Source organism: Desmodus rotundus, chromosome 3, assembly GCF_022682495.2.
Source record: "Desmodus rotundus isolate HL8 chromosome 3, HLdesRot8A.1, whole genome shotgun sequence".
NCBI classification, from domain to species: Eukaryota; Metazoa; Chordata; class Mammalia; order Chiroptera; family Phyllostomidae; genus Desmodus; species Desmodus rotundus.
In genome coordinates, this window is record NC_071389.1 from 172568422 (window position 1) to 172594198 (window position 25777).

A 25777-nucleotide genomic window follows, 5' to 3' on the forward strand; every position below is an offset into this window, starting at 1 on the left:
GTATGAGTCTTGACCCATTTCTAGATGAACTTGAGACTCTCTTCATCTCTGAAGATCTTCAGTAGTGAGTTTCAATGCGTGCCTCCCATTCAGGCAAAGCCACATGTCAGAGTGAATATTTGTTTAGGGCTGAGAGCAGTGCCTGTTATGTAGTAAATGCCGTGCAGTTGTTAAATACATAAATAACTAAATTGCGCCCTATATGTCCTCAGCGCCCTGGAATGGGCTATGGTTTGCTTATCCTTCTTTTGTACCCTTATTAAGGTCATAGGCAGTGGTGTGTTGGAGCTGGCTCACTCCGGCTTATAGTTTCTTGTTAAATTTCCAGAAGTTTGGTGAGCTGGCTGTTAAACACAGCCATAATTAAACATGAACTCATATGAACTTAAAGGTAATTCATTTTAAAAAAGAGGTAATAAATACTCAAAACTCATCACTTCCCAATGATTATCATCGTCTGGTTATTACCTGTGTGTTGAGGTTGCTCACGTGTGCTGTATCTGCCTGTGGGAAGTTAGAGCCTGGGACAGCGCGTGGCTGCGGTTGCTCCTGTCAGTGGGCGGAAGGGAAGCCGCGGGCTGTTTTACACATCACTCTACACTAGAAATTGTCTTCCAACCAATTCTCATGAAATCTTTTTCTTTTAAAACATTATTTAATGCAACATCCACACACAGTACATGCATATGTAATATATATGGCATGAATGTATAGTTCAATAACTAATCTGTCGTAAATATCCACGAAACCATTCCCCAGGTCACCAAATGGAATGTGATCAGCACTTCTGAACCCCCTAATGCCTTTTCCCAGGGAGGAAACCACTTTCCTCATTTAATTTTTATTCATCTTTATAGTTTCACCACTTCTTTTTATATAATTTTACATCATGATTTATTTCTAATTTGGAATTTTATATCACTGAAATCATACAATATGTATATGTCTGGCTTTTTTCAATATTACTGTTGTGTGCTTCAGACATGCTATCATTTTGCTAAAAAAAATCAATGCTTGTAGCTGTTGAGACAAGCAGGTATTTGGTCACTTTTAATGAATTTATCCCACTAAATGAAGGTGAAATTCAACTAGGGCAGTGAAAGGGGGACCTTCATGCATTCCAGGTGTTTCCTGACCCCAGTTGCCCTCGGGCTCTTTCCATTTTCCTCTCTTGAAGCCAGGCCACCAGAGCCACAGGCTCATTACCCACATCTTTGCTCCCCCCTGTGCTATCAGAACCCAAGTCCTACAAAAGTATAGGCCCCACTGCAATCTTCTTCTAAGGGTAACACCTGGCTGGAGGCAGTTGGCCATGACCTTGGGAGCCCAGGTAGGCACTTGTCATTTACTTGAGGGGTGCCAGTATGGCTGCTGGAGCTGTCTCCCTCTATTCTGTGTTGGGGGTCCAAGCCTGCTCTGGTTAGGGCATAGGTAGGGATGGGAGTGGCACCATGGTAAGTGGCAGGCAGATTAGCATGCTGATTAATGCCAGGGTGGCTTCTTTGTGATGACAATCTTGAATTCCTTGGGACTAAGCAGAGGGCATGGTGGGGTCAAGCCAGCCTTCTGTAGTCTTTGAAGGGAATCTGTGTGCAGGAGGTGGAAATTTGGGGAGCCGGTATACATAGGTGCTCGGTTATCAAAAAGAAGTTCTCCCTTAGCACTAGAGCAGAGTTCTGGAGCCCTTCCACTGTTCCAGAAGTGAACCTTTAGCTTCTGAACTGAGGCATTTCTGATGCTCCCTGGGGAAGTGCTAAGGCAGCGTCAGGGATGCTGACACACTGAGTAGCACTCCGAGGAGCTGTGGCAGTGGCCTTTCCCAGTGATTAAGGGAGTAATTTGGTTCTCAATGTTGCTACACCTGTACTGGTGTGCAGGGCCCAAGTACCAGCTCTGGGTGTGCGTGTGTGGTGGGGAACAGAGTTCCCAGTCTCTAAGGACTCTTAATAAAATGCAGAGATCTTCTGTTGTGGAGGAAAAAAATCAAAACAAAGCAAATTCACTTGACTGTGTTACAATCTTTAGATACCTCTTATTTTTTCTACCATTGTTCACAGCCAAACTTCTCAAATTAAAGATCTATACCAATAGCCTTAATTTGCTTACCATTAGTATCCTTATTAATCCCTTTTAATCCAGTGACTTTCCCAGAGCCAAGAGGAGGCTGAAAGTAAGTAGAGCTTACCGTGGGACAAGAGCTATTGGAGTACAAGTAAGAGTTCCTGGTAGTTACAAATGTGATTGCTGAAGTTGGGAGCAATTAAGACCAATGGAGAATCCATTCATGCACTCCAACATGCATTTAATAGCATTTCCAAAAATGGAGAATTGAGAAAAAGAAGAGATGGAGTAAAAAAGAATGTATTTTTTTTCCAGAATGGTCAAAATACACGAATGATTACATTGAAAGGGCATGCTGAATAATAGTTTCTTTTTAAACTTTCCCCCCAATTTTATTGAGACATAGCTGCTGAATACTAGTTTTTAACACCTTACACCAGCTTCATCTCTGGTAAATTTCAGAACATAGTGAATTAAAAAAATGACAAAAATATTTTAGAGGAAAAACTTACCTACAAAGGTGAAGGAATTAACATTTATTTAAGACTTTTCATTAATAGCATTAGATCCAAAAAGATAATGGCTCAAGAATTTCAAGTTCTAAAGGAAGAAGTTTTATTCTAGAACTTTATATCTGTCCAAAAAGACATTTTCAGAAAAGCAAGAAGCTCCAAAATTTTGTGTCTCACTAACTTTTTCTAAATAATTTTGTTTAGGATATATCAAGAGAAGTGAAAATGAATTCAAGAGAAAAGTGGATATGGAATCCAAGCAACCTCAAAACTAATCTAATAATATGATAAAAATCCTAGGATCACCAAAATTACAACATGAAGCCCAAGATTCCAGAAAGAATATCTTCAAAAAAGAAAATGAATAATATTACAAAATTTTATCATCAAGAAGGTGTGTTATCTTATTGGTAAGATCATGATTTATTTTACCAATCACAAGAAAGAAGGTCAATTAGAAGCTCTGGAAAAAGAAACTTTTTTGTAGAAAAAATCATAATTTAAATGTTGATCTAGCTAAAAGGTGACATAGTTTTAGGTAACTGATGAATTATAAGAAAAGTGTATTTGTTGGGGCTTGGTGTTTGGAACAATTTGCTTCCACACAAGATGAGTTGAAATTTGGGATTTGCTGGGAAGTTTATATGTGATAGTATATGAAGGTACCCAACATGATACCTACTATATAGTAACCGCTCAAACATGAGTTCCTTCCTCATTATCCCTGCCTCAGCTCCTAGCACTTCTAGGAGCATGCTTTAAATAAGCATGCAACACTTTGCAGGTGTATAAATGAGATTTCAATCATTTAAAAAAATGTTAAATTTCCCATCAGGAAGAAATGAATGCAGTTTGGCCAGACATATAATAAAATGATTGCATTGGTTGACTACAAAGTTCCAAAGGATAAATAATATTTAGAGAGAATATATTTTTTTTGCTGGCGATTGTCAATGTTCTTAATACCATAAAGGATTAATGTAGTAACTGAAAATACAATATGAGAATACAAGCACCTGTTCTCTCTGAAGAAAAAGCAGTATATCATAACAGACCCAAGTGATACATTTGTGATTGCTTTACTCTTTTTTTCTTTCTTTACAGCAAAACATATATTCCCACTGCTCTGTTGCCATAGACATTTCAAGGAGATTGGTGTGTTTCAATGGGTTTCCTGTCCTTCCTTTAAAAGAAGCAGAGTGTATGAAAAATCCTAAGCAGATCATTAAAATTGTAATAATGTCCCAATGTGGAAGATGAAAGAGAAGAACTCTGCCTCATGCTGGATTTATTTTTAGTACTCACTGGTGTGTTTTTCGTATGGTACTTGGATCAGGTCATCCCAGAAGGGAAGGATCACATTAACATTGGTGTTTGTGGTGAGATATAATACTATTTAGTGGGACTGTAGCCTTTGAAACAGATGGAAACAAATGAAGTTGATCCTATATCAAGTCCCATTTATTGAAACCAGCTATTTTGGCCAGTGATGTGCTTGACATTTCAATGTAAACTCATCCTTCTCTCTTTTATTTAAAAACAATTTATCACCCAATTTCAGATAGCAACCTATTGTCTGATGCATACCACATCACATGCAAAGTATCTGTCAGATTCACTCATGAGCCTTAGAGTTCAAAATTAATTGCTTCCACATCAATATAGTCCTAATCTCACCCTGGCTGGTGTGGCTCAGTGGACTGAGTGCTGGCCTGAGAACCAAAGGGTTGATGGTTTGATTCCCAGTCAGGGCACATGCCTGGGTTGCAGGCCAGGTCCCCAGTAGTGGGCACACAAGATGCAACCACACATTGATGTTTCACTCTATCTCTTTCTCCTTTCTCCTCCTTCTAAAAATAAAAATAATTAAAAAAATAAAAAATATAGCCCTAATCTCTCCTCAGAATCTTCTAAATATGCAAAGTCAATAGTGATAGATATCCTATCTGTTAATAAGAGGTAGCTCAGTTATTGATGTTTCTGTTACTTCAAGTCAATACTGCAGCTGCTGCCCCTCCTCTTCCCTTCTGCCTGATCTTTCCAGTTCTCGCATTTCATTAGAGTTTCAGCAGAGTGGGATTTCAGGAACATATAGGTGGCAAAATGAAGGCAAGCTAATATTATATTTTGGGAGCTTTGGGAAAAGATTGATGAAGAGGAAGTTTTAGAATAATATAGAAACTAGAAATTTTCTTTTGCTTTTACCGACCACTGACATTGTATGGTTAGCTTTGAATATTCATGTAGAAACAGTATTTTCATAATGACCATTAAAAAAATCACACTACTCAAAATGTTAATAGATAATGTTCTTTCTGCTAACTTTGCAATTTGGGGTGTCAACCTCAAAAAAAAAAGCCAGTTATTCTATTAGCAAAATGAGTTTATTTGAGAATAGAGAATTGCAATTTAGGACAAGTAAGCTCTGGTGAATTGTGGGCAAGTTCAAAGAGACAAAGGGGAGCTTAGCTTTCTTAGGTTTCAAGAGGAATTTGGGGAGAGTTGCTTTGAATAGAAGTTCATGGGACGTCAAGGTTGTGGTGGTTTTTTGTTGGCTGCGTTGTTGCTGGGTCAGGGAGGGGATCTTTCTTCCATTTTTTTTTTTTAAGCAGAAGGTAACATTTCTATATAAGAAATGTCTTATTAACTGTGCTCAATGTACTTAAAAAAAAACAAATTGAAGACTTAAATTGTTTCAAAATTGAAGAAAGGAAAGAGCTGGAATTAAAATCCAACACTGAAATTTATATACTTAGACGCTGGGCTATAATCATCTTACTAAATGTAATCTCCCCATTCTCCAGGCATATATATTGTTTTACACAAGGAAATAGGAGCAACATATATGGATGAGTATTATGTAGACCTACAGAAAAGCCCTGATTCCCTTGTAGCTTCAATTCTCTAGTGTTAAAGATTATACTCAGTTTGGACCTTTGGGACAGCTGACTTGTCAATCTGGTTTTGTGTCTGTTTTCTGATATGTGCTCAATTTGACTGATTTTTCAACAGTATTTATTACTTTCTGACTACATACTCAGCCCTGTGGTAGATGTAGCGAATATAGAAAGTTAAGTTAAAAATACCTCTCTACCTTTTAAAGAGTTTAGAGTCTGGTTAAGTAGCCCTGATAATGCAGGTAAAACGAGAATGAGCGACACCAACACAAATACACGAGCAGAATTTTCATAAAAACTCCTAGTGCTCTGTGAAGTCAAAAGACAGAAATCAGTGCTGTCTGGAGTAACCAGGGCATGCTCCATAAAGAACAAAATCTTAGAATTTCTTTGAAAGATGATTAAGATTCGGGTGTTGAAAAGAACATTCCAGCTGGGAACAATATAAGCAATGACACATGAGAAGTTTGTGTTCACAGAACAGTGAAGCAGACTGAACAGGGAAGCAGCCAGATAAAAGGGTGTATGCAAAAAGGGTATACAATGGTGAGATGAGTTGGAAGGGAAGATATTAATTCTAAGGTGAGTAGTTTATTCCTTTTATCACAGGATAAATAAGATTGAAGGTTATATTTATTGGAGGTATGCACGGTAAAGCTTTCTTTTTGAGAATCTGAATTCCTGACTTTTGCTGTTGGGTCCTCAGTCAGAACTACTTTCACTGAGTGGGTTTTTAATGTTACAATCACAGCTTTCAGTAAGAAATCTCTTACACAAATCAGTCTTAGCAAATTTGTTACTCCATCCACTGAGGGGACGTTGTCAAACTGCCACATACCTCAGGGACCCTTATGTTGGGAAAAAGGAACTTTTCTCCCATGGTCTTGATTCCGTGTAAAGGAGGCTGCAAACTATAACACTCCTCACCTCTCTTTGCCCCTCACTTGCTCCTTCCTTGGGGAGGAATGAATTAATCGGATTGGTAATTTTGGAAGGACGAACTGGGCAATGGTAAAATGGCAGCTCCTTCCCTTCCTCTCTTCTTTTTGAGGGTGAGTCTGCCCACAGTGTGTGCTCGACTGCCCTCTGCTATTCTGGGAGCTGAGTGGTAAAGGCGCAGGCCCTGCTCCCTGTGGGGACCTGGGCAGTGGCTCACTGAGGGAGTCCACCTAATTCTGGGGTTATGTATGAGCCCACTTGTTTACGGAGGAAAGTCCCATTCTCAGACATCAGTAGTGATCTTATTTTAGCTTCACTGGCTTACTCCTTTCCTCCCTTCCTCTAATTTCTTAATTGAGACAAACTTGGAAAAGAAAGAGGGTTGCTATTTACTGAACATTTTCAATATTCCGTCATCACAAAAAAAATCAATAGTCATATTTTGCACATTAAGAACTATGAAATGTGTGTCTCCCATTTTATTTTCTTTATCAAATTGTCAAAAACCAAATTTCAACTAAGTTAAAACAATTGTATATGCATTACAGTTTACATATCTGTGTTTTATTCCCTCCTGACATTGTGCTTGTATTCTAATTCATATTTTCTGTAATTCTGTTATGAAATTTCTAATGAACTATTTTGTATATGTACTTTCTATATGATGCTTCATATGTTTCTGGGGAAATAAGCCAACTTGAATATACAATACTTCATGAAATATTGACGGCTGGAGACACAGGCTGGATATAGAAAATGAAGGAAGCACATTAACTAGAAGTGATTCAAAATTTTATATAAGTGACCATACGAGTGTGGCATCATTGTGAAAGATCGTCAGATAACTCATGGCCAGTGATGGTTTTCAAACAAACAAGGGACCTCTGAGTGAAATACCCCCAAACGGGACAGCAGAGGGGAGCTCAGGCAAATGAAATAAAGAACAAACTGCTAAAGAATGGATGAGGAGGGTGGAGAGAGAGAGAGAGGGAGAAGGAGAGGGGGGAGGGGAAGGGGAGAGAGAGATTCTCTGCTTTGGAGGAATTTTAATAGTTGATGTAGAGAAAGAGGAAGCAGGATCAGAGAATGAAATGAAAAAGAAGCAGACAAATGAGGAGGGAGAGATATTTCTGAAACCATGGGGAGGAGCAGGTAGTGAACATGCAATGCTAAAGAAAATTTTTGTTTTGTCAACTGCAACAGGAAGTTTTAGGAGCATGATAATTATAAGCCTTTTACTAGGCAACAGTTTCTTGAGGCATTTATTTTATCTTTTATTAATCTGTTTACTGATTCCAGGAATATTTATACAATGCCTGGTATAAAACATTATAACTTGTGCTTTGCACATGATAAACACTGAATAAAGGATTCAATGGAGGAATCCAGGTAGCGGGCGTGCTGTGCAGGGTAGTTTACCCCACAGAGCTCTCTCCTCAACTGGAAGGCTGACTGTGACTGTACAGTATGTGGGTGTGTGTGTGTGTCAGCTGGAGTGTGTGAGCAGGAAGTCTGTAGTCAAGCTGGCCTCTCTCCTGGCTGATTAAATAAGAAGCAGCTAATTCTGTGGCATCACATCCTGGCTAGGAGCCCCGTCCTTTCCAGGCATACTGTCCAATTTGTTTAGAGAGTGGTTCTTTGATTTCAGTCTGGGGGAAAATGCTCCTGCTGCCAGTCACTGTGCAACGTGGGAGTGGAGGCAAGTGTTTGGGGGTGGGGCTGGTTGGTGCAGCTGCTCTTAGACAGTCTCTTGATTGATCAACTGATTTCTGCCTCCTTCCCACTCTAATTCCAAGTTTGGAGCTTCTCTGGAGCTGCTGGAAAGAAGGGCTTCTGCTTCCACTGCAGCCTTGTCCTGTGCACATTCTTGACTGCAGTCTGCCCCCCCCCCCCCAGTACTCCCTTCTCCCAGCTGCACAATTCTACTAACTTTCTCTTTCCTAGAAATCTTTCAAATCCTTGAAACAAAATTCATTATTTCTAAGGACCAAACAGAGCATCTGATCAGCAAAAGGAAACTGTGACATCGAACTGAATTGATACGGTTTCAGGCAAGGACAAGAATTGGATATTTTTATTTTCTAACACAGCTGTTGTGTTACTAATGTTGAGTTGTTTCAGTTATTCCAAATATCTATCAAACAATAGTTACATTTTATGCACTCTGTTAGATTTGGGGTGTATGGCTGAGCAAAATAGATGCCTGCCCTCAGGCACTATAGACTAGTGGGAGAGAAAGACACTAAATACCTAGAAGTATAAATAAAATTGTGTTAAGTGTTTTAAAGGAAAATATAGGTTACTATGAGGAAGAATAAAAGAGGAGATGAGGAAAAATCCTTCCTGGAAGCGACATTGAGGCAGAAGCCTAAGATATTAGCTGGGCAGAATAGTGGGGGAAGTGTTGGAGGTGACAAACAGCAGGTCAGATGCCCAGTGTGGCAGGGGTGGACCAAGAGTGGAGGAGAGCGCCCCAAGATAAGGCTGGAAAGAACGACAGAGACCAAGTCAAAATCCTGCAAGTCATGGGTTATAGCCTAAGAGCTCTTAAGTGTTTTCAACATCGGCATTGATTTCTCTGGTTTGTAGCTTTGACACTTCGCTTTTCTCAGCTTTGTGGAGAACAAATTCGTGAGGTAGTGCTGTTGCAGTAGAAGAGGTGAGAGGTGATGGTGGCATGGTCAGAAAACGGGAATGGACATTGGAAGAGGTAGGTGAATTTGAGACACATATTGTGCGTTGAATTGACAAGACTTACTGGTGGTTGGGTGGGTTTAATAGAGGAGTAATCATGGGTGATTTTGGCAACTGTGAGATTGAAGTGCTGTTTATTGAGATGAAGGATATAGAATAAAGATGAATTTTGGGAGAAAAATTGAGTTCGGCTTCTGATTTTTACTTGGGAGGGAAGACATAGCCAAGAGGAAATGTCAAGAAGGCAGTTAGTTGATGTACGGATCTGGATCTCAGAAGAGATATAAATCTGGAAATTGTCGTCATACAGATATTATTTATGCCACGAAAGTGGAGGGTATCAAGGACAGAGAAGAGAAAAAGAGGAAGTCCCCAGACCAAGCCCTGAAGAAACTCAACATTCAGAAGCTGGATAGTGACGGAGAAGCTGCTCTGAGAATTTAAAAAGAGCAAGAGAGGTAGAAGGAGTATCAGGTGAGTTGATGTCAGGTTTCCAAGAGAAGAAAATGTTTCAAGAAGGAAGAAATAAGTGGTAAACCCCTTAAAATACTCCTAAAAGATCTTCTAAGATCAAGGATCCACATTACCTTCTTTCTAAAAAGTTTTCAGACAGAGGTGAAGCCACATTTTAACTGCAGTTAGAGAGACTCCGGGGCTGGAGCTGAGCTAGCAGGTTTGGTTGGTGTGTGGTGACTGGTTAGTGGGAGAGCAAGCGAAGAAAACAGGCCTCAAGGATTGGGCTTATCCAGGTGCCTTCCTTCCACCCCCAACTTTGCATCATAATCTCAACAACTATTATTCTAACGTATTACTTGAAAAATTGTGAAGGCAATGCCATTCGAGGAATTTCCCAGAGTATAATTTCTCCTTCCACTCCTGTTCAACTATGATGCTTTGGACCAGGTCGAGAAGTAGTTTGGGGGGGAAAAAGTTCATTTTTAACTCAAGTTTTCTGACTGTTTATACTATGTGACTCACTCCAATGAGTACTTGGGTCTTTGACCACAAAAAAATAAACATAGTTGAGAACTGAGCGTAGCCTTCTGTTGAGCCCTTCTTCCTCCTGTTAGTTTACTATACGCATCAAGATGGGATTATAAAGTACTGACTGTTTTTTTGCACGTGGTTTTTCAGATCAGTATTATGACAAAAGATTATAGTTACACGTGCTTTGTAGTTCTACAAGTGGGAGAGAAAATATTCGATTGAATCATATGAAACTTTCATTTGTTTGGTTAAAAAAAATGGCCAAACGTGGGCAATTTCATATGCTTCAAACTAATACTTGATATGTGACCAGCAGTTTATTTCAGAAACACCTTTTTGTTGTTACAGTAACAACACAGCAACATCTGTCGTGGTTACTGTGAACTGTGGTAAGTTAAGCTGCACTAAATTTAATTTTACTTTGTAGTGCTGAACATAATATTTTCAATTTTTCTCTCCTTACCTACTTCTTTGTTAAATGGTTTCAGACAGCTCTAAGGAAGGAACTTAACCTGGAATATAGTGAAAAGTTTTAAAGGTTTACTTGTTCTTTTCTAGTCTTTTCCTTATCTTAGGATGTAAACAGGCAGGATTTCAAAGAAGCTCATCCTGTGCCTTGGAGCTATTTCCTGGTATGTTCTGGAGAAATGAAATAAGCAGCTAAGAAACATTTCCTTGGCTGTCTTGAAGGGCAGTGGCTATCCCAGCTACCCTTTTATTACTCTTCTCAGGCCATATTATGTATTTATTTATGAGGAATTCCACAAGAGAGCAAATTCCCAGTGCCCAGTGGTGGTCTACTATAATATGGTCTTCATTCTTGACCAGAATCAGCTCTCATGTAGTTGAACTTAATTGAAGCTGGAATTGCTTTTTTGACCTCCAGGTTAGTAATTTTTAACAATTGTGAATAGATTTAATACTTATTAAGTTCAGATATCGATTTTATGTATGTATGTGTGTATTTATGTATGTATACACAAAAATAATTTAGTTTTGTTACTGCTGTAAATAAGTGGTATTCTAATCCACAAAGTTTGAGTTATTTCTACTTGTGTGAACATGTTTTAAATTTGAAAAACTCGTATTGAGAAATAAATTGAAATTGAAGTTAGCAAGGACCTAGTAGTTCCTTGCTCTTAATATAGGCAAAACATTTGAAAAAAACATATGTTTAGAGTCCACAATCTATGGACCCTAAAATGATATACACAGTTGCATTTTCTTGAGGTTGGGGATAACTGGAACTCACTGATGAGCTCCAGGGAGCTGTGTAGAACATGTACCTCAGTTAATCCTCTTCAGGTGAAAGGAGCTGTGGCATTTATACCCAAATTCCCTTCAGTCACTGGCTGAATGCTGCTCTGGGAGGGGTGGTGGTGGTGGTGAATTCTCGGACACCTCTGACCTGCCATCTGTGCAGACAGCGAAACAGACTGTGGCCACCGGAGACAGCCATTGAACAGTGGGAAGGCAGCTTTAGGCACTGCACTGGTGAAGTAGAGGTTGTGTGGGAGGGCCCTGGCAACAGCCGCTACAGTCCACCCCTCTCCTACTCAGACCCGCATGAGACCCTACTCATGCGGCACTCCCTGAAGTTCATTCCATCCTCTCATTGATTCTTCAAAGTGGTGGGCAGCCACACACTTTTAAAAAATAAATCTTATTTATTGAAGAGAGAGAGAGAGAGAGAGAGAGAGAGAGAGATCAATTTGACATCAATTTGTTCCATTTATTTATGCATTCATTGGCTGCTTCTTGCATCAGCTGTGACTGGGGACCAAACCTGCAACCTTGGTGTATTGGGATGATGCTCTAACCAACTGAGCTACCTGTCCAGGGTTACTAATTCTAAAAAAGAAAAAAAAATCAACAGATACCCTGTTGATTTCCAAATATAACCTTGTCCTTATTATGTAGAAGAACTTCTAGCTCCTCATGAGAATCAATTACTCCTGCTGGTGTAACAACTCTTTTGTCTGTTGGTCTCTTAGCGTTAACAGTAAAAATACTGGGAGGCCGTCATAGCTTTAGGTTATGGTCTCTTTGTCCTTCACTATATTTCCATCCACCCAGGAGCCAGGATGTCTAGTTCAGCTGATAAGGACCTGCCGGAGTCCAATCCTTAAGATACTGTTTTCTTCATATGATGGACAGTGACTTTACCCACCTGAACTTATGATTTGGAGACTTAGACAACACCCAGCTTCAGACAGGTAGTGTGGGTTACATTCATACTCGACACACCACGGTTAGGAATCCAGTTTCTCTGAAGGCCCAGAAACATGCTAGAAGCTAGTTTTTGAAGAGCGAGTAGTTATCTGCTGTGAAGTTCTTTCGTCTTGTTTCAGGATCCAAGTGGTCAGCACTGTGAATCTTTATGGGGCTTGCCAGAGACTCTACCATGGGACATAGCCCCGTGGGATCTGCCTGGTAATATATCCCAAGTGGCAGGGGTGCCAGTACTATAGCACGGACCCGGTGCAGAACCTTCTCTTGCCCTGGGCTTCACTTGAAAATGACAGTCTTCTGAGTCATATAATAAAAGGGTTGGTGCAGTATTCCCAAGTATGGTGTATATTGTTTCCAAAAGCCAAATAAGGTAATCAAGTGCTGTGCCTTTTCTTAGTGATAGAAATGAAAGTACTGCTAACTTGTCTTTCACCTTGGACAGCATATCCTGGCATGCCTCAGACTTTGGGGCCCTAAAAGTATTTCCAATGTTCAGGCCACTGAATCTGCCTCCTGCTGCACCTGTTCTGTCAGGGCATTCAGAGCACTTCCTGCTCCCCCAGGTGTGATTAACACAATGTCAACCATATAGTGGATTAAGACGACATTCTGGAAAATGCGCAGGTGATCAAGGTCCTTTTGGACTGTATTGTTACAGGAAGCAAGAGAATTAACATAGTTTGGGGGCAAGACCATGAACATGTGCTGTTGTCCAATTCCAGTAGATGCAAACTACTTTTGAAATTCTCTCTTGTAGCAAATTAAATAGAACTCTTTCTCCAAATCTATGGCTGTCTTCCAGAGGCTGAGTTAATTTCTTCTCGTCAAGATACCTCATTCAGCACTGCTGCAGTGACTAAGGCTATCATTTAGTTGAGTTTACTGTGGCACACTATCATTTTCTAGGACCCAAGTGGGATTTTTAGGAACTAGACGGGTAAATTAAAGGGGGATTTGTTGGCGATCACAATCATGCATCCTTTAAGCCTTTGAGGGTGACACTGATCTGCCATTCCTTCCAGGATGTAGAGTTCCCTTGATTTACTGTCTTGGATGGGGGAAGGGGCAGATTCAGAGACTTACATGTTGCCTGTCTTGACACTGGGGTCCTCAATCCATAGAAAGAACCAAGGTCAGTGTCAGGGCAGCTGCCAATTGTATCTACCATATTGATGCACTCAGGAACTAGGAAAATGACCGCAAGAGGGTTCATGTCCTATAAGGAGGGCTTGGTTCAGACCTTCATTTAATGCTCTGCCTCTGTAGACTCCCCTTCTGACAGGGGCACCATAATGAATGGTGTTTTAAGTTTCCTCATAGCCTCACAGTGTCAGCTGAGACCCTGTAGTCAACTGTCCTCAAACAGTCTGGAATTTACTCACAGTCTGGATTTATTAGTAGTCTGGAATTAGAATTTATTCATTCTAATAAATAGCCATAAGTCCCTTTAGAGAAAGATGGGGGAGTTTGCTACTGTTTATCCTTGCTATGGTGTCACAGCATCCTTCTACAGACTCTTCTTCAAGCAGCGGGCTTTGGATCTGAAAATTAGCTCAGATCTGAAAACTCCCTCACTTCAAGGAACACTGTAACCCATTTGCTATTGCCACAGATCTTTGTGGATTGGGGTTCCCTGGAATCATTTTAACCTTGTTACTGTCACGGTTATGAAACCGGAAAAGCCGGTGTGCATGCTGCCTGTCATCTGCCACACCCAATAAGCAGAGACAGGGATTGAATCTTTGTGGGCACTTTATTCAGATGGCTGGTGATCTGTGAAGATGGTGGCTTTGTACCCTAACAGACCATCTTACATTACCTTTCAAGCCAGCCTTTTTATAAGAGGGCAAAAGTGTAAGGAAAGGTTTTGGAATTCAAGGGAAAAAAACTGTAGGTAAGGCATTTGGAATTCAGGAAAGAGGTTAATCAGATAAAAGCTGCATTCCAGCAATTTCCTTAACATCCTTTCAACTGCTGACCGGTCATTTTCTTTATGTGCGTTCTGTGTCCTGTGTTCTGGGTGATTTCCTTTATCTGTATCCTGGGCGGTGGACCGTTTCTCCCTGGAACACAAAGGCTCCGATACCACCTTGATTGCCTATGGTCTCTTCTGGAGCACAAAGGTCAATCGCTTGTGGTCTCCTGGAGTCAGGGTGCGCTGTACCTGCAGTTCTCGAAACAATAGCTTTTTACATGCAGTAACTACTAGGCTTATTAACTATTCCTTGAAACTAAAATTTTCCAACTCTTGAGTTCCCTATCAGCTATTATGTCTACCTTGCCTTGGCTAGTTAAGTGTTTCTACCTGGCTTCTGTAATTCCAGAATCCAATTATCTCCATTGATATGAGGGAGCTCAGTCGTGTGGCATAATCCCTATCATAAATCTTGGTTCAAAGAGAACAGCGAGCGCTGACATTTTAAATAATGCTTGTACTCCTCAGTAGCACATTCTTATTTCTTTAGTGAAAGGAGTATTCTATGGCCTCCTGGGGAGCATAAACGGACTGGGGGTCCTCTGATGTTATATATAATATACACATTCTAGCTCATCCACTTTTGTGAACCTTGGACTCCTTCCTCAATATTCTGCCAAGGATGTCTGGCATTCTATCATCATCATTTCTACCCCCTGGCTTTAAGTAGCTATTCCAGCGAGGCATTAGAACCATTTACAGGTGTCTTTTCCAGCTGTTCAATCCTGGGTCCCAGGAGAGTACCCGCCCCAAAATTTCCTTTACCCAATACTATATTTCACCTTCTTTGGTTCCTTACCATCAAGATCCATTCCCCGCATGTTGTCTTATTCCTGCCAATACATAGTAGCTGGGTCCTGCAATTCTTTTCACGAATAATCCCTTTCCTCCAACAGCAGGGACCTGCATCTGATCATGCTGAAACTTGACCCCAGCTATTTGCTTGGAGCAATCAGAGGAGGTGGAGGCCAATCTTGAGGAGGCAAGAAATATGTTGTGAGACATCTGCCATAGGTGAAGATTTGCATGATCTGTAGACAAGAGAAGGCTGCTCTCTTAGCAGGGGCATAGGACAGTTTCTGCCATACCAGAGGGGTTAAGGGAACCTGGGGTTCAAGTTTCTCAAGTGCATCTAAGCAGATGCACTTGTCCCAGTTTTCTGAACCCCACTCTTTCTGTATCTAGAGCCTTCTCTAGACTTGCTGGGATTCTGAGTTAAGTCTTTCTTGGTAATGGATAAGCTCACATTCAGGGTCTGGGCTTGATATGCAGGAGTTGATCTTTCAGGGGAGAGATTTAAGTGTCTCTAAAGCTTATCATGGAGGCCATCCTTATGTTTTCACAGTGAGCTCTGATTGGCTGACTTGAGCTGCTCAATATTTTTCCTTTAGTGTATCAATGAAATTTAACAATAACCATCTAATCAACAAGCCTCACAGTTCTTTTCTTTTCTTTTTCTTTAAAAAAAAATCATAACAGAATTTATTGTAGGGTAATTTATTTACAGGAAGATTTGGTTGGAGCGGACAGACCACCCAGCACTCCCTGTAGAATGTACTCTGCTGCCAGACAGTTGTTACAGTGAATCTTTTACAGTACAGCTGGGCTACTAATGACTGACAAGAAGAGGGACAAAGAATGCGGTATGAGCCAGGAACCATACCTCGTGGTGGTCTTGTGATGGATAACTGCTTAGAATTGACACCAATACCTAGTTTGATTTTTATCTTGACTGCTGTGCTCTTCTGGTCGTTTATGGATAGGAATCTTTATGGTTACACTGTGTCCTCTTACAGGACACAGCTAATCATTAACTCTGAGGCTCCGGTGCTGGCTGAGAGCAGTAGGTCAGAGTTCTCTTCATGGAAAACCAAAAACAAGGACACAAAGATGGAGTCAGTTTTGTTCACGTCAACATCTATACAGGCATTATTCTACCTCCCACACACAGATTATGTAATTACTTTCTTAGGAATGGGCATTTAGGTTGTTTCCAATATTTTGCAATTACAAACAATGCTGCAAAACTGGTGTGTATGTATTTTCCTACTGGGGAAGCTGTGTCTTCAGGGTAGACTGTTAGAAGTGGGATTGCTTAAACCTCACAGTCTCTCAGATTTGATGACTAGCGCATAAACTAGTGCGTCCTCTTCTACTTACTGCCATCCCGATTCACCGGAGTTGAGAGTCTTCACAATGAAGATGCCACAGCTAACCCCACAGTTTCCCACTCTCCAATTCCAGAATCCTATAAGGATCTGCTTCTAGAACCGTTTCTGTTAACAACTGTCTGAGTGTGGGTTTGCACAGTCGTATGTCCGGAGATGATTAGGTACAACCTTTGGGGTAATCTTGTGACACCCCAGTGGTGGCCACATTATCAAGCCTGTCAGCTTTGTGGGTAACGCGCTGGGTGGTGATGCGATAACACAGGAGTTCAGACTCAGGAACGTGTGTGTCGGAGTTGTCTCACTGGAGGGGCGAGAGAGCTGGATTATTCACACAGCTACTAGAGTAGTTGTGCAAATTGATAGGATGGAAGGTGGTAACTAATAGGCACTTTCAGCCTGTCCTAGGTGCAGACAGGCTGGGCGCTGGATGGCAGAGAAAGCCCCAACACAGTTGGAAGCCCAGTGATGTACCCTCCCAGGCGACACCTGAGGAAATATGGCGGGGGTGGGGCACTGGCAGTGCGCTCTGGGACCTAGTAGCTCAGGGGAGGACCCTGGGCGCCTCGTGGGTTTGTGAGTCACAAGTATACGCTGAGGGTGTCTGACTCAAGTTTGAAGTCCTTCAGCTGGACATGGCTAGATGCACCACACATGCGCACTGCGTGTACAGTTTTGTACTCTTTTTCTTCCCACTTAACATCATGTAATGAGTATGGGCATAGTACATGAAATATTATTAAAAACATGGTTTAAGGTAGCAACAGGATTTCATTTTCCAATGAGAATGCAAATTATACTTTGTTATGACAATTTTTGGAAATTAAAAAGCATTACAAAATGTTGACAAACATTTTTTATGCCTACACACACAATTTTGAACCTATAAGCTTCTACTGCATTCCATATTTTTAAAAATGCAAAATGCACACTGAAGTCCAGATTGAATCCGTATGCACTTCATCACGAGGAGTGTTCACTTTCCCAGCCTGCTGCTGCTCCCTGCTTGTTCCCTTGCTGCGGCAGAAGCCCATCTGTGTAAATGCTCCTGATAGACAAATTGCTTCCTACCCCGGGCCTCCGCCGCTTGTAAGGAGTAGTGCTCCAGAAATAATTGCTTCGGGGGATCTCCAAGTACTCAGACCTAATGAGTTCTCTGGCATGTTCTGAAGTAGTCACAGGATAAGGCACCAAAAGGTGGGTTTAAAAGGTAGAAGTGAAAATGTAGAACTAGGGCAGGACCGAGAAATGCAAAAGGAGGGTTGTGACATCGATCACAACGTACCAGGTTGTAAGCTCCCTGGGTGTGTAAGCCGGGGAGTCTCTATTTTCTAGTAGGGAGAGGTGGGGTGGGGGAGGACTGCCAAATATGCACAGACAGGGTGAGGGAGGACTGCAGGGCAAACAGTGCACGGCCTGTGGGAAGCGGCAGACCTTTAGAAAGTTAACTCCCCCAAAAGAGGAGGCCAGAGAAGAAGGCGGCTCCTACCGCCCACAAGGCAGCCTTGTGTGTGTGTAAGCGCCACACCGAAGGGGCTGGACTCAGAGGGTCTGAAAGGCATACATCACTTTTCCTTGTTTTCGACATGCCTGTTGTACAGCCTCTGTGTCTCTTCCCCCTCCCTGGTGCCTGCAGGACATTTCAAGCAGGTTTTACAGTTTTTAAGTTATTTTTAGGTAAATCAATAATTCCCTTATTTTAACACTAAAAGTCCAGTTTGGTCTAAAAATCACATAATTCCCATGTAGTCGATTGTTGTGTAGAAATACAAAATAAGTGCAATTTATTTCAAATTCATTTACCGAGCGTAAGCCTGCATCAACCTTGTCAGCCTGCAGTGGGAGAGATGGCTGTGGTCAGCCTCATGCTGCTGTTGATGTATTTCTTTCCCCCTCTAAAGCAGCTGCCTCTGACTTCCCCCCCAGCTGGCCCAGCCAGGTGGCGCGTTAGAAGGACAGGGGCTGCTGTATGCGACCCGTGTAGTTGCAATCTGGAGATGGGTCCCTCTGGATTCCATGCGTGTGGGGCTGCTGTTCTTTCTGCCCTCCAGCTGCGGCTCTTCCCTGTGGCTCCCAGCATGTGGGCTCGTAGGTGGAAGGAACACATCCCTTGCACGCGGGGGCCCTCGGAGTGTTGCACTACACAGACCCCCTCTACCTATTGAGCCCTTTGTCCTTTCAAGTAACGTAGCATCAATTTTCTTTCAAAAATGTCACAGGTTTGTTCCCTGTAGTAAAGCCCACACCTAGGCTCCAGAAAAACCAACCTTTTTCCTGCGGTTCATGCCCTATACAGCACCCTCTCTTCAAACTGCCATCTTTCTCCTTTAGTTTTATCTGGTAGAGATAAGTTTTTCTTTTGCTTTCTTTTCTATTTTTTTAGATCCTCACTTGCGGATATGTTTTATTGAATTTAGAGGGAGAGGAAGTGAGAGAGAGAAACACTGATAGGTTGCCTCTTGTATGCGCTCTGACCAGGAACCTAACCTTTTGGTGTATGGGATGATGCTGCGATGAACTGAGCCACCTGGCCAGGGCAAGTTTTTACTGTTCAAAGTGGAGGGGACACATGCCAAGATTTCTGGTGTCCCCATGAAGTTCCTCTCATTGGACTTCAGGTAATGGAGGCACATCTTAACCCTCATTCCCAAGGAAAGGGGAGGAGAGATGCCGTGGTAGCCCAACAATTCTCTCTAAAGGAAGTATTTTCTCTCCTGTCTTCACTCTTTAAGCCCTTGAGGCGTGAGGTAGACTAATGCTGACAGAACTGGTTTTATACTTTCTTAGCATTCCCTGCATTTATTGGTGCTCTAGAATTTTAGGTGGGAATTTGCACAGTACTTGGCACTTCTATTGCCTCTGAGAACTCAGCTGCGACAGAGGCATGTCTAATGTTACCACCCCACTTTCTGTGCTGGGAGTCATTTGGGCATAGGTTTGCCTGTGGGCTCTCCTGCTTGCAATTGAGCAACCTTGCACAAAACATCTTTCAGCTTCAGTGCTTACTTCTGTAAAAAGGGCAAACTAACACTTCTCAGACATGGGTTTGCTGTGAAGAATTCGTTGTGCATGGGCTTGATATATGGGGGCTTATAAGATGATGAAAATGATGATGATCGCAGCTAGTGTCTCTTAGGCTCCTGAGTATAATCCCACCTCCACCGACTAGCAAGAGAAAGCAGTCGCCATTGATTAGATGTCCTGCCTACAATAACTCACCCAGAGTGGTGGAAGTGCCTGGGTAATGGCAGGGTGGCACTCCTAAACATCTTCATCCCACAATAGAATCTTGTGAAGAGATGAAAGGAAGTAGAAGATGGTCGTATTCTAATATTCTTTTCTCCAGTTATTCCTGTCATGTGACCATTGGACCTGAAGTGTTGGAGGGGTCAGCTCTGCTGTCTCCTCTGCGTGTCGCCCATTCTCTCTTTAGCCTCTCTTACCAACCGGGAAGGAGGTTCAAGGAAAGCCTGGCTTGTGGCAGGGTACCAGGCCATCTCTGCTTGCTGGGAAATTTGATTTGGCAGCTATAGCTTGTTGTCCTTGCAGTTATCCTGTACGTGATAGAGAAAAGAACTTTGTAAGGAAGTGCAGGGAGCTGATAGCAAGAACTCGAGACTGCACTGCAGTGCATCTAGCACGATTACAGGCACTGATGTAGTGCTGGCTCACAGAAATGAAGGCTACCTTGCGTACAGAATACCGTGTCCCCAGAGCATCCTCTGGCATTCTCCCCGGGCGGCTAATCACGTCCTCCATGCTTCGTTTATGGGATCTGACACTATCACAGACTCCAGCGGGATAGCTGCAGGCTCTAGTAAACTCCTAAATTAAAAGTCAAGCCAGTCAAGAATATTTTGATGTCCAGGGATTTGTATGCAGCTCTCATTAGGATTAATGCCTAAGTAACTTCTGACTTACTGAAATAAATGCAGATCCTTCCATCTTAGCTCTATGATTTTCCACACGAATTTTGTAAAAGCTGAGATGAGATTTTCATGTAGGTAAAGTCAGGCTAAGAATGCTTCAGTTTTGTGCAGGAGGCATATTATATATATAAGACACCAGTCTGCAGAAAGCATAAAAATGCTATGCTGAAAATAAACGGTTCTCTATGGTTTTGTGCTTTATATTCCACATTCTAACAGAGTCCATCTAACATACAGCCATTGAGGAAAAGGGAGAGGGTACGTCTGTAAATTAAACAGTCATGAATAAAATTGAAGATGCCAGAGAGGGGCTTTTTTCAGCTTCTTAGTTCATGGATCTAGGTGGTTCATAGATCAGGTGGTTGATCAGAAGCCATCAAACATTTAATTGCCATGGTACTCTGTTGGCACGAATGGGAATTATGCCAAATCATTGGCAAGATTTTTAAAAAACAATGTACTTTCCAGAGAAATGCAGCCAACTAAAATTTTTATCGGTTCCTTTTTTTCACCCACATCCATGACATGCAATTTAGAGCGGAGTATTGTCCCAGTTACTCAGCGGTGATGTGTAATCAATGTGCTCAACAGCCACTCAGTCAGGTGTGAGAAAATTACATTGAAAGTCTTTGATCTTACAATGTTTGGTCAGCTAGCAATTCACAGAAATGATGAAAAGGAGAAAAAAGCAAAAACAAAAATAGAAGCAGACCTTCTGAAGTTTTTAGTTTTTATTGACACTTTCTGTATGCCAATTTTTTGCTGGTAGATTGCACCTAGAAAAGGTAGATTGTTTAGAAAATGTGACTTACAAGAAGTTCTATTATTTTAATGTTGATTCATTAAAGAAACGAGTTGTTTTTTCATCTTCTCTGAAAATATGATTCAAAAAATTCCAGTTGTTTCTAACAAAAAGCCCACAAAACAGCTAAAATTTTCACTGATGCTTTAATGAGAAATAGGCACACTGGTAATTAAGACTCCCAACATGAGATCTGACATTAAACCAGAAAACTTTAAAACTGGGAGGAATCGTAGGGAACATCTATGCAAACCTTCTTATCTTTGTCCGTGTTCTGTGGAGGAGAAAACGGAGACCTTAGATGTACTGGCTGTCCCTGTTCACAGGACAAGGCGACAGACCATTGTCTGATGCTCCTGGGGTTCTGATTCATTTTATCTAGTGGAGGGATTTCAGGGCTGTGATAAGACAAGCCAGGATGGAAATGTTTTGGATGGTAAGAGAGGATGAAGACAGGTACCCTCTTTCTAAAGTACTTGTGCAGCACTAAATAAACTAGCCAAGGAAGCCTTCTAAAGAAGAGCAATTGTGGGAGTGGGGGGAGGTGGGGAAGAACTAATCCTACTAGATGTTAAGATATAGTGTAAAGTTTTACTAATTAAAACATATGGCACTGGTTCACGTAGTGAACCAGACATATAAACCAATGGAACACACTAGACCCAAATACATATAGTAGTTTAGTATATGACATGGCATTTCATGTACATAAGGAAAAAGGGGCCTATTTAATAAGTGATGTGGGGACAACTGGTCAGCCATCTGAAAAATAATAAAGAATTGAATGTTTAAAGAGAAACCTTAAACATTCTACAAAAAAAAATACTGAATACCTCTAGAATCTTGGTGTGGAGAAAGCCTTTGTAAGTATGACACAAATCTGGAGACCATAAAAGAAAAGATTGAAAAATCAAAGTAAATAAAAATGAACACTTTGTTTTATGGGCAGACCATTTAGAGGGTCAAAAGACAAAAGAGAAATTGGTGAAAATATTATCACATTTAAAGAGTTATCTGCCTACTATATTAGAACTTCTAGATAATATAAAGAACCCAACTCAGTAGAAAAATAGTCAAAAGACATGAACAGAGATCATATAGCTAAAGAAATAAAAGTGATCTAAATATATCAAAAGGTTATTCTCTGTCACTAAAATTAGTTAAAATATAAATTATATATTTACTGAAACATACTTTTAAAATAATTGATTCAATCGGCAAAAATTCCGAAGTTCAATGACACATTGGTATTAGTGAGGCTTAGGGAAAACAGGCACTTTTCAAGCAAATACTTCATTTGATAGTGGGAGATTAAGGACAATTTAGGAAGGTTTCTCAAAATTGCAAATGCATATATATTGTGCTTTTTTGAGTAATTCTACTTGTGTGTCCTATATATAGCCTCACTCAAAATTCACAATGACTATATATACTTGTCATTATATATAACTGTATCTATCTATTTATATATTTACTGTTAGATCTGGGCAGGCCTAAGAGGAATGAAAATCACCAGGTGAGAAAATGGCACCATGGGAAGCTGCCTGCAGACCCTACCCAGGAGAAACAGATGAAGATTAGGGTCTGGGGCCGGCCTATTTGACAAAACAGGATGCAGCTTTCACCCAGCAACCAGCTCTAGCCAATCAGACTCTGATACCCCAACTGCAGGTTTTTGTGCTTAAAAACTTTGATTTAAGAACAACTGATCGAGTCCCAACCTCCCTTGGTTGGCTCCATTTTCCCCCAGAAGTCCCAACCTCCCTTGCTTGGCTCCACTTTCCCTCTTATTCCCACTAATAAACCATGCTCTCCTTAGCTCGCTGCATCCGTCCAGTTTCTTGAGCGACTCCGACCTAACATTTACAAAATTTTAAAAGAATATTCCTTTGTGGACAATAGTAAGAGTGTTGAAATAAGTTGAATATTCAGCAGGAAGACTGATTCAATAAACCACAGAATAGACATTAAATAGAATATAACACAGCTGTGACAAAAGTATGAAGAAACTCTGTATACTGAAAAGGAACAACCTTTAAGAAATATTGTTAAGAAAAAAGCAGAGTGCAGAACATCATGAATAGTAAGCTACCTTTCTTTTTGTAAATTGGTGGGAGGTGCAGGAGAATATATATCTGTATTTATTTGCTTCAGAATAACAACAACTTTAGAATAACTCACAAGGAAGTGATTATAATGGTTACATGTGACAGGCGGTAGTGGATTAGGAACTGGGAGGATGGGAGAAGAGGAAGAAATCTTTTTTCATTGTGTACTTTTGTAAAGTTATAAGGAACAGAGAAATGTATTACCTTTTCAAATAGTTTCATGTCAAAAAGAGAAGAAAAGTCCCGCAGACCTCTGTGTCAGTTAGGGGTCCAATGGAGAAGCAAAGCTGTAGCCTATATATAAAGTATTTGAATGCAGGGAATTGGCTTGCGTGACTGCGGGAGCTGGCTGGGCAAGTTTGCAATCCGCACATCAGGCTGCCAGGCTGGAAACTCTCTGGCAGGAGCTGATGCTGCAGAATTTCTTCTTTCTCAGGGAGAACTCGGTGCTACTCATAATCTTTCAATTTACTGGACCGGCCAACCCAGATTATGGGGGATAATCTCCTTTATTTAAAGTCAGCAGATTGTAGATGTTAACCTATCTACAAAATACCTTCACAGCAATAGCGAGATTAGTGTTCCATTGAACCACCGAGGACTAGAGCTGAGCCAGCTGACACACACAGCTGACCACCACACTTTTCCCCTGAAATCCAGTATGGGATTAAAGACAGGACAAAGTCTGAACATATATATATATATATATATATATATATATATATATATATATATATATATATAGAACATGACAGGAAAACAGATGGCTTTTTCTGGAGCAATCTGGAGTTAAATATCTCTGATCAAACCTAGGATGCTATTGATTGTAAGACGCACCATTACTTTTTCTACCACTAGTAAAAAAAACTGCCATCAGTTAGATTGACATGCCATTGGTAGAACGCATGACTCATCCTTATTTCCGTGATGTTAAAATAATAAAACAGTGTGTATCAGAATTGATTGAAATACTCTATCCCATGCCCTTGTTAGACTGTGTGCAGCTAGAACAATGTGTCAGACCAGTATGTTTCCATTTTGATTTAGAAAATATGATCATATTACATATAACATATGTTTTGGGGTTGTCTGGCCCAAGAACTGAAAATGAGTCCTGTTTAGAGTCTGTGCAAGTGTGTCCAAAGGTTGGGCGGGTTTGGAAAGCTTTCTGGATGGAGAGTGGAGGTTGAGAGGAGAGTCTATTTCCCGGGCTCCTTCCAGCCCTTCTTCCTCCACCCCCACCCCAAGCAGGCAGGGTGACAACAGCAGTTTGTAGCACTATTTGTCTCTCACGTTGAGAATAATTCTAGCTGGTCACTGGCATATTGGCTTCTCCTGCTTCTTTTTCTTCCTTTTTGATAATCAGAGAGTGCCAGGAGAGGCCAACCTGAGGCATTTCACATGCTGAGCTTAAATATTAAGAGATTGCGTTCACTCCATAGTGATGACAGGAATATCCAGCTTTTATTCAACCATTTTTGAAGTATACTAGCTCGTAATTTAGTTTAACTTTAGGACATAAGGCTGACAAAGCCTGCTTGCTGTCCAATTTAGAGTTACAGGGAAAAAAAATTGGGAGCCATGATTCTAACCAGTGAGAGAAGAAATGACATCTGGAACCCAGCTGTGTCATCATAATGGGTGAGAGTGACCTACCAGCTCTGAGGGAGTGGGTGGCCAGTCCTTCTATTTGCCTGGGCTGAAATTTCAATGGCCATTATGAATTGGAACTCCTACATGACACGAATGTTTGAACATTATTGAGTGGAGCCTACTTTTTGTAGAAAACTGGCTCTGATTCCTAACTTCAAAGGGGCCAAAGAGACACATGAGAACCTTGCTTTGTTCAGCGTAATTCGCTAATCTCGCTGCACCCTGTTTCACTACACTTTATGAAGTCCACAAAGGAGTCTTGGTTTTGATACAATGGGCTCAACAAAGTAAGACATGGTACAGACTGCTTTCACACTCGATTAGTGGGAATATGGTGCTCAAAAGGGACCGGCCTATTTTTATTCAAATTGAGAGTAAAAATATATATGTAAAAAGATAAAAATGCAAAATAACTGAATCACTTACAGACTTTTATCTCTAAAGATCTAGGTAATAATTTAGGATGTACTTGTATTGTTTAAAAAATGATATCATAAACCCTTTGTGCTTTGAAATTTGCCTCTTTCTCTCTTGCTTTGCTTTTTCTGGAAAACAAACTATAAACAATTTTAATGCTAAATTTCCTCCCTACTTTGTCAACTACTAGAGGTACTTTTGTTGACACAATGTCAAAAGAAGAAAACGAAATCCTGTAAAGGAGCAGGAATAAGTACACCCGAAACATTAGTGCTTCTGAGAACAGCTGTTAATATCTATTGTGTTGCAAATCTACTTACAATATATGGGTACATACAATAGCCTCATAGGAGTTCAAGGAGCCCTTTTGTGTCTAATATACAAAGTCATCTGAATGCATAAA

At 40.9% G+C, this 25777-nt stretch overlaps 2 long non-coding RNA genes across 2 annotated transcripts; both read left to right on the forward strand.

Moving 5' to 3' along the window:
• The first annotated feature begins 1233 nt into the window (after nucleotides 1–1233).
• On the forward strand, nucleotides 1234–3844 carry LOC123478177 (uncharacterized). The gene is made up of 3 exons (XR_006653312.2): nucleotides 1234–1330; nucleotides 2778–2983; nucleotides 3678–3844. It is a non-coding gene; the product is annotated as an uncharacterized lncRNA (long non-coding RNA).
• A 5178-nt stretch (nucleotides 3845–9022) lies between these two features.
• LOC123478170 (uncharacterized) lies at nucleotides 9023–22962 on the forward strand. The gene is made up of 3 exons (XR_006653307.3): nucleotides 9023–9119; nucleotides 9414–9577; nucleotides 22678–22962. It is a non-coding gene; the product is annotated as an uncharacterized lncRNA (long non-coding RNA).
• The last annotated feature ends 2815 nt before the right edge of the window (nucleotides 22963–25777 follow it).